A 7,836-nucleotide genomic window follows, 5' to 3' on the forward strand; every position below is an offset into this window, starting at 1 on the left:
TTCAGTTGCCTCAGATTTTTCTTCCCTCTCGCCACTTTTGGCCCCCTTTTCCCAGATTTAGATGTTTCCTCTCTATGGAGAGGATTGATTGTCTTAACCATTTGGTAAGTGAACTCTCTTCTCACCACTTTTGGCCCCCTTTTCCCAAATTTAGATGTTTCCTCTCTATGGAGAGGATTAATGGTCTTAACCATTTGGTAAGTGAACTCTCTTCTAGCATCTTTTCAGATAAAATTGTAGACACTCAAAATATATTCTATTCAATATTGAATGAGGAAATTACACACATATTTTTACAATCAATAGTCTTAAGATAGGAATCATATCTTAGACGTACAGTAGTGTGGTTGAGAGATTCTCTCAACCACACACTAAACTAGGAGAAACTAAATTCCTATTACATAGGAACAAACTCCTCAAATAGAAAAGTACAACCATAGACAAGTAGGAATTAATTATTTCCAACTCCCCCCCTTAATGACTACTTGTCATGATAGTCAAATCCACCACTATCAGAATTGCATGTACAAAACCTCCAAAAACACAATCTGCCGCCCTCGGACAGATCCACAACTTCTCCGATCCCACGGATCCCCTTGAAGGTGAATTGGCGCGATCCTGAACGAAAAACCCGCACCCATTGGCGCGATTAATGGCCTAACAGACGCGCCAGTTGGCCTTCCTGGCATTGCTGTTAGCGCGAAAAATGCCAATCCCCTTCTACTCAGAAAAAAACATCTGAGTCCGAGCCAGGTGTTCTGCAGTCCACCTGCTCAATTGAGCACAAAGCTCTCGTGTACACACAGCCACAAAGGCACGCTGACTCAAATCAGCCAGAGCTCAACACAGCCACGAAGGCTAGCTTGTCAAACAACGTGTTGACATCCACGATTCCAGCCACAAAGGCACCTCAAGCCACACAGGCGATTCAGCCACAAAGGCAAGCTGGCCACAAAGGCACTTCAGTCACAAAGACTATATAGATAGTTTCTGGCTCACCACCAACCATAAACCATTACAAAGTGGTTTTAAGATCACCACGAACTTTCAGATGCCCTTAAAAATCTTACATCTGATTCCACATTTTGGAGTTTCAGAGTACATACAATGACTATTACAATAACATGCTAGGGAGTCTATTCCACAAACCAAAACATCTACTTTGTTGTCCACCATAAACATTGTTGCTGCTCCTTTACCTCATCTATGAGGGGTCCACTGATAAAGAAACCGGAACATAGGCACTCACAGCCACACGAAGAGAACACAATTTTCCCTTCAAGAACAATAATCCAGGACTCCATGGTCCAATTCTCCGTCGCATTATCACACAAATGCGATCATCATGCAGCTCCAACCACTATTGTTTGATGCCATTTTCATTGTCATGTCATCATTGTATCTGGTAGTAGAACATTCCTGCAAATAAATTTGTCTATTGTTGGGATGGCAAATTCCAACATAGATTTATACTCGTGACAATAGTTTGCCAAGCTAAATGTCACAATAAATAAATTAATTTTTTCAACCAGATTTACTTTACTCACATGACCATTCTTAAAACAATATACAACATGACATCATGTCAGTACTTATTATCTGCACCAACATTTTAAAATCAGCATCAAAGCAGATTCACACACACTGTCACGCTCTGTCCAGCAGATCTTGTTTCCAGGGGAAACGTTTCGCTGGGAATTAACCATCCAAGAGGTCCAAAGCACCAATGTCACTTGTATCCAGTTATGTCCAAAGCACCAATGCTCTGCTTTGCAGCCTCGGTAGCTCAATTCCACTTAAGTCGCCAACAAGTCAGAAGACTACTCTCAAACATGGCTAACCACCAGGGGCTGGGATCCACCACCACTGAGGAAGGACAAGAATCCGACCGTCGGCTCCTGCTCGTCCAAAAACAGATCTTCAGGAAACCTAAATGCACCATGCGCGCAAACGATCCCCAATCCAACCATAAGAGCCGAGATGAGCAACGACCCAACGTTCGTCAGAAACACGACAACAATGGTGAGCACCGTCATGATCCCGAGAACCTCCCTGTCACTGTAGGTCCTATTGAGTAGCACCAGGGGCTCCGTCCTGAGAAGATAAAGGAAGATCCAGCCCCCCACCAGAGCAACAAGAAGGAACAATGATACAGGGTGCGAAATGAGGCTAAAGGCCAACACCCCACAGAGAAGCAGCAGGTAATTGACGCGGAAATACGTCCAGTTCTTGCGGATCCTGCTGCTCGCTTCCGCCAGCGACTTCGGCTTTGTCAAGGCGCTCCGATCCACCATCTCCAGCAAACCACTTAGCCCGCGATCTGCAATCCATCGGCTCTACTGCCACAATCACAACAGCTCCGCAGCGATTCCTCAAAAACCTCCACAGCGCAGGGCACCTTCAAACCTTCTTTCTGCCGGAAGCCATATTCTCACCAATTTCGAGCACCCTTCTTGCTACCTCCTCTGATCTACACTGAGCCTCCACTGTTGTGCCTCCTCACCAATAGTGCCCTCTTCTTTCTGTCCAAACAGCCAATTCGGCCTCCATTGGCGATCAGGCCTTCTGCGTCAGCGATCAGGCCTTCTTCTCGATGCAGGTCCAGCCTCCTCCGCTTCCTAGCAGGATCCAACCTCAGAGATGATGAATATATGCAAGCGCAGTGGGTCGATGTATTAAGCCTTCCCCACACGCACAGGCACCACGAATACCAGCGCTCATCATCTCATTAAACTCCAAATAATTAACCATCCCGTCGCCATCTTTATCAACTTTCTGTATCATCTTCTTGCACTCCTCGATCGCTCGGCCTTCCTTAAGACCCATCGACTTGAGCACGGCCTGGAGCTCTTCCACCGTTATCAAACCGTCGCCATTCTCGTCGAAAACGCCGAACGCCTCCGCCAGATCCGCGTCTTCATGATCCGCCCTTGTGTCGTCTTCTTCTTCACCCCCTCGCTTACCACTAATCGATTCATACAGCGAAACGAACTCCTCAAAATCCACGTACCCGTCGCCATTGACGTCCACGGTTCGAATCGTGGAGGCCAATTCCTCTTCGCCCACGCACAGCCTGAGCTTATCAAAGGACTCTTTCATCTCCTGTTTGCTGATAAGCCCGTCGCCATTCTTGTCGAAGGTCGAGAAAACCCTCCTCAGTTCGTCTCTGCCCACGGCTTTCTCCCACACCAGCTCGGCTCGCTGTCTCGATATCCGCTGAAAATTTCACACAAAGAATTCTTTGATTCCTTCAATTGAATCTGGATCCGGGAATCCCATCGAAACACAGAGTCAATATATAGTATTGCAGAGGCCAGTAACAAACGAACTGCACCACGCAACGTAACGTTGAAACTCTACTGTCATATGCCATGATTTAAAAATAGGGGTGCCTATACAGAATCTTCCTTACGCCACATTCTAGAGATCTTTCGCCATTTCGAATTACCCGATCTGAATACACTCAACGACACAAATCAGCCGATTTCAGAGATAATTGTAACCTGGAACTATTAATTGGACAACGGATGATGGACAAACAAATATACACAAAACTTTTATTCTCTTCCACCCAGGAGCAGCCAAGCCCACGAGGGGCTAGGCCCTCAGGCTCTGATACCAAGATAAAATTGTAGACACTCAAAATATATTCTATTCAATATTGAATGAGGAAATTACACACATATTTATACAATCAATAGTCTTAAGATAGGAATGCTATCTTAGATGTACAGTGGTGTGGTTGAGAGATTCTCTCAACCACACACTAAACTAGGAGAAACTAAATTCCTATTACATAGGAACAAACTCCTCAAATAGAAAAGTACAACCATAGACAAGTAGGAATTAATTATTTCCAACTTTTTCCCCTCAGTAATTCTTTGGCAAGTCAAAAAAGAAATTAAATTAACAAAATTAAAAAATAAATATTCATGTTTATTTTATGTCTTTGTCAGGCAGTCTTCCAATTACTTCAGTAAAATTAAATAAAAGATTATTTACGCTATACCGAAATAAAATTAAATAAAGAACTATTTACACGATACCGAAATAAAATTAAATAAAAAATTATTGACCCTCAATAAAAGATTATTTATGCTATACCGAAATAAAATTAAATAAAGAATTATTTACACGATACCGAAATAAAATTAAATAAAAAATTATTGACCCTAAATAAAAGATTATTTATGCTATACCGAAATAAAATTAAATAAAAAAATTATTTACACGATATTGAAATAAAATTAAATAAAAAATTATTGACCCGATACCAAGGGGTGTTACATCTTTCCCTCCTCCAAGGGGTGTTACATCTTTCCCTCCTCCAGCAAAACACCGTCCCTGGTGTTCATTCTTTCCCTTGAAATAGGTTGGAATATTCTTTCCTTGGAAATAGGTTGGAATATGCTTGTACATATGAACTTCCATTTTCCATGTAGCCTTTTGCTTTTAAGATGCTTCCATTGCACTCTATCCTGAATGATTACTTGTGTTGGTAGCTTAGTTTCTCTCTGCCCTCCCTCCTCTAGCGAAACACTGTCCCTGGTGTTCATTCTTTCCCTTGAAATAGGTTGGAATATTCTTTCCCTTGAAATAGGTTTGAATATTCTTGTACGGATGAACTTCCATTTTCCATGTAGCCTTTTCCTTCTAAGGTGCTTCCATTGCACTCTATCTTGAATGATTAGTTGTGTTGGTAGCTTAGTTTCTCTCTGCCCAACAATGTGCAGAGACTTGGCCAAGAGTATCCTGTCTAATTTAACCAATCTGTGTTGGTAGTTTAGTTTCTCTCTGCCCAACAATGTGCAGAGACTTGGCCAAGAGTATCCTGTCTAATTTAACCAATCTGCACAATTATTGTGGCTTCCATTAGTCTCTATTAGTTACTATCTAAGAACATATAAATTGTATATATATATATTTGAATTTTATTACAAGATCATCAATTATTATTTATGGACCTAGTAGGGGTCGTTAACATACCTCACAACCCAACAAGTGCTAACAACCTACATTCATTATTGTAGGCTTATTACCCATAGCAATTAAAAAAAAATATATGCACTTACCCAATAACTATGCCTATCAGAAAAGATCCCACTGTGTAGTCTTATTATAGATTTCAATTTAGGGGTATCAATTCCATTTGCTCTATTTGTGTAAAGATACTAATATTTCAGAAATCAAATGAGAGGTTGTGCCTATCGGCAAAGATCCCATTGTGTAGTTTTATTATAGATTTCAATTTAGGGGTATCAATTCCATTTGCTCTATTTGTGTAAAGATACTAATATTTCAGAAATCAAATGAAAGGTTGCAGCCAATGCATTATTGTACTCGGTAGCATTATTATGCTTTCATTTCAAATGTTATACACATATTAGTCACGTATGCATAAAATTTAGGATTATTTCTCTTTCTTACCAAGTTCATAGTAGCTACTTGCCCAAGTACACTTAGTTTTTCTTATTCTGAGTTACTTCACGTGTTTCTTTAGTTTCAATTCATCCTATGTCATCTTCTGTCATCCTGCGTTACATGATGTTGATAAAAGTTGTACACAACCTTGCTTCTGTGTATGGCCATGGGAGTTCTCCTTTTTTTTCTATAAGCGTATTATTGTCTCATCCTAATTATAATAGAGTTCTTTTCATATAAAAATATCGTTCTCAATAGGTTACTTCAACACATTCTTTTCATATAAAAATATCGTTCTCAGTAGGTTACTTCAACACATTTGACCTACATGATGTTGATAAAAGTTGTACACAACCTTACTTCTGTGTATGGCCATGGGAGTTCTCCTTTTTTTTCTATAAGCGTATTATTGTTTCATCCTAATTATAATAGAGTTCTTTTCATATAAAAATATCATTCTCAATAGGCTACTTCAACACATTTGACCTACAGGATCCCTATGAAGTGTTAGTACACCACAATCTTATCCCAACACAAGAATAATTATTATTATCATATATATATAAATATATGTCTATATTTTCTCCAGTAATCATACTTGTTATTATTCTCTTTCTTTTCTTTCCTCCTTTTAATATAATTTATCCTTTAGACACTCAAAATTTCCCAACATTAAATGTTACAACCTCTTACTACGTTCATAGTATATATTGTCTTTGTCCTTGCTTAAGTGAATCTAGTTATGTTCACTTTAGTTATCCATAGAAGTCTTGATCAGGGTTTTATAATTCAATGAATTTCCCTGGTTTCATTGTTTTCTATCTGATGTTATTAAGACTTAAAAGCACAAGGAAATATTAAATAAAATCACTATAAGAAATCAAGAGAACACTTGGAATAGTATGGGCATACTTAGAATTATCGATATCACAAGGAATTCATGTCACCAAATCTTGCAACAATAATTTTCCGATGTGCCTCACCCCTGAGTTCCTATGGACTCTTTTCTTGGGGTTTGTGTCCTTTCCTTCTTGTAAAACTGTTGATCTAGGGAATCCTTCTAGCGTTGCATCTTTTGAGCCATTCAAATTTCTCAACACATCAATTTTAATGTAGTTATATTGACATATTGATCTTGTAAGCAAAAATTGCTTCTAATAAATTTATTTGACTAAAATTTCATTGATATCTAAAGAAATCATATTGAAGTTCCTTGTGGTACTTATCCGGGGTAGCGTTGATTGGGACATGTTGGCCTTTCCACGTCAACATGCATTGGTACCACTCCCGCCAATATGCTATCACCATTTGTTCATATCAATTTTTTTTCTTTCTAAGATTAGATGTCACATTTCCCTTTTTACCTTATTTGACTATCTGTTGGTGTCTAATTACATATATATATATATATATATATATATATATATATATATATATATATATATATATTTTTGTTCATCTATTTCCATCATCGCTTCCTCAATTCATTTTAGGACATCAAACCCCTCAGAGGTATTATATATATATATATATATATATATATACTCATTATCATGTATACCTTGTCATGCATATATTTATATATATATATATATATATATATATATATATATATATATATATATATATATATATATATATATATATATATATATATATATATATATATATATATATATATATACTTCCCATGTTACCATCAATTTGGTTAAGAGTTTTTCCTCCGTAATTGATGGTTGCATTGTTTGGTCTTAATTTATAGTTTCCTACTGACATGCTAGATTACTCATGGAACCTAGCTTGTTTCTATTTGTCGTGTTGTACCAACTTATGTTAATCTTCAGTTATTAAATTTACATCTAATAGTCATAACCGAGATTCTCACGCCATCTTAGCTTCGATCAAACTTAGCCTTACCAATAACAAGGGAGTGAATTAGCAAATCATTTCATGATTCGATATTACAAGTATGTACTCAACAATTTTCAGAAGTTGTCTAAATTTCTCTTGGGAGGGCATTGCATTTCCTACCTAGAAGATTCCATATTCTCAGGAATGACTTTAATCTTGATCACTTTATGCTTATTAAATTTGGTGTGAGATGATATACTTTGTTTTTTTTGTATCAGTAGGACAGTAGGACAATTCCAATCCAAAGCCTTGAAATAACCCAATCTAATTACCATATCACTTGATGGTTTTTGCCAATTATTTTAGTATTTTGACAATTATTTTAGTATTTTGATCAGTGTTTCTTTGGTTTCCTTAGTTTTTTTCATCAATTATGAGACCTATACTTGTCGGTTTAACTGTAATGGATTTATTATATCTGAGTTACACTGTTAATTTATCTTTCGTTATTATCACTTTCAATCTCTATCATTTGTTAATGCTTATTTGGTTATAGGTTTCTAA

The 7,836-nt window shown here is 37.7% G+C and overlaps 2 pseudogenes; both read right to left on the reverse strand.

The window, feature by feature from the left end:
* Nucleotides 1–1,737: 1,737 nt before the first annotated feature.
* Nucleotides 1,738–2,294, reverse strand: LOC149208418 (PRA1 family protein B3 pseudogene; annotated as a pseudogene).
* Nucleotides 2,295–2,634: 340 nt separating this feature from the next.
* On the reverse strand, nt 2,635–3,373 carry LOC149208419 (calmodulin-like protein 3 pseudogene; annotated as a pseudogene).
* Between the last annotated feature and the right edge of the window lie 4,463 nt (nt 3,374–7,836).

The sequence above is a fragment of the Pinus tabuliformis genome, chromosome 1_2, assembly GCF_031772625.1.
Source record: "Pinus tabuliformis cultivar Carrire ecotype Pingquan chromosome 1_2, CPIR1, whole genome shotgun sequence".
Taxonomy (NCBI): domain Eukaryota; kingdom Viridiplantae; phylum Streptophyta; class Pinopsida; order Pinales; family Pinaceae; genus Pinus; species Pinus tabuliformis.